Raw genomic sequence first — 1,784 nt, forward strand, 5'->3', positions numbered from 1 at the left:
AGATCGTATCAACTGTCTCTTTCAGGACTTCAACCCTGACTGTGCATTAAAGTCATGTGGAAAACTTGTTCAAAAATACGCCACCTGAGCTGAGCTGTAACCCAAGTATTGGTGTTCTCAGAACCTCCACATTGGAACCCGGTGTCAAGCCAGAGTTGATAACCACTGGTCCAAGTGTTACATGGTGACTATATTATTTTAACAAGCAAGAGTTATTCTTTAAAAGGTCTGAACTCTTAATATCCTCCTGGCCTTACAAAATTAAAGGTAACTCACTTTTTCAGTCCTGAGTCAACTTCTGTCTGTTTCCAGTAGTCCCGCCTGCAAATTTTCATTGCCAATTTTCAAGGTTTTAGGTCAGTACCATTATCACTAGCTCGTGTTATAAAGACAAACCTGTACTCGTGCTTGGTCCTGTACATTGTTTACATGGCAGCTCTAATTTTTGTAATAACTCAGTCTCCACTGGTACATCAGGGAGGTAAGACATCTAGACATCATGAAAAATCAGCTGATATGAGTTGGCAAAGTTACCTCTTTGATTCAGCCATTTGTTCAACTAATGGTTATAGTGTATCCGCTGGTTCAGGCACTGGCCCAGGTTCTAGGGATAGGGCACACAGAAAGTTCTTGCCCTCCTGGGGTTAACACTTTAATGGAGGATAGACAAGAATATATGTAAATAAAAACTATTTATCTAAATAAGCAATAATTTCAAAAGTGATAAGTGAGCAAAAATAGATCATGGGCCATGATTAAAGAGCTATTTGGAATGGAGCTTAACTTGAGACATCTAAATGAGTGATGAAATGAGTCACTCAAAGGCCTGGTAGAAGAACTTTCAAGGCAGAGGGACCAATATATGCAAAGGCCCTGAAGTAGGATTGTGTTCAACATGTTCAAAAAATGCTAGGAGTACAATGTGGCATGAGAAAAAGGACTGGAGGGAGACTTTTGTCTTAGACCTAAGTGGTAGCAGAGGAACTGCTGACAAGCTGTTCTAAGGTTCAATGTGTAATCTTTTGAAGGTAGACCAGACAAGACTTCCTGATTAGATATCCGGTGTGAAGTCAAGGGTATGAGATAAAACGAAATATGAATACGACATATATAACATAAAATAAATTGGATACTGTGAGAGAAAAAGAGACTATGAGATTGAAGGGGATATTACGTGAAAAACAACCGAGACCATCAGCAACTGGTTTGGAACATAGGAGATAAGATGGACAGATCACCAGAGAGCCAGGAGAGGTACATTGCTATTGGAGGACTAGGAAGGAATTAGGAAGAAACTGAACACCAATAAATACACAACAGGCTCTCAAGAGTATATGTTACTCCAATTGTTAGCCCCTGCAGACAACAATACAACAAGTCTGTAGAGAGTCACCCCTTCTCCCCATTCCCTGATGAAGCATATATGTCATGACCAGACTACGGCAGTAGTCATGTTTGCGCGCCAAAGGTTCTGATCCTAAAGCCTAATTAGGGACACCGATGAGCTAAGTCAAATTCTATATGTGCTAGGTGAGAGAAGGGAGAGCAGCAAAGCAGCCAGCATGGCAGGTGCATAGGCTTCAAATATATTGTCCCCTTCACCAGCACCAACCACCTGTCGGCAACTACTGACACTCTTCCATCTGGGGGAAGTAACACCCTATTTAATCCTCTCTTTTCAAAGCCGGTTTGTGTTAGTGCCCATTTACTTTGTTCTTGAAATGCCTACAATTTATTTCTGTTTTCATATCTGAAAAATTGTTCCCTTATTAGAGAATACGAAG

The sequence above is a fragment of the Ailuropoda melanoleuca genome, chromosome 16, assembly GCF_002007445.2.
Source record: "Ailuropoda melanoleuca isolate Jingjing chromosome 16, ASM200744v2, whole genome shotgun sequence".
NCBI classification, from domain to species: Eukaryota; Metazoa; Chordata; class Mammalia; order Carnivora; family Ursidae; genus Ailuropoda; species Ailuropoda melanoleuca.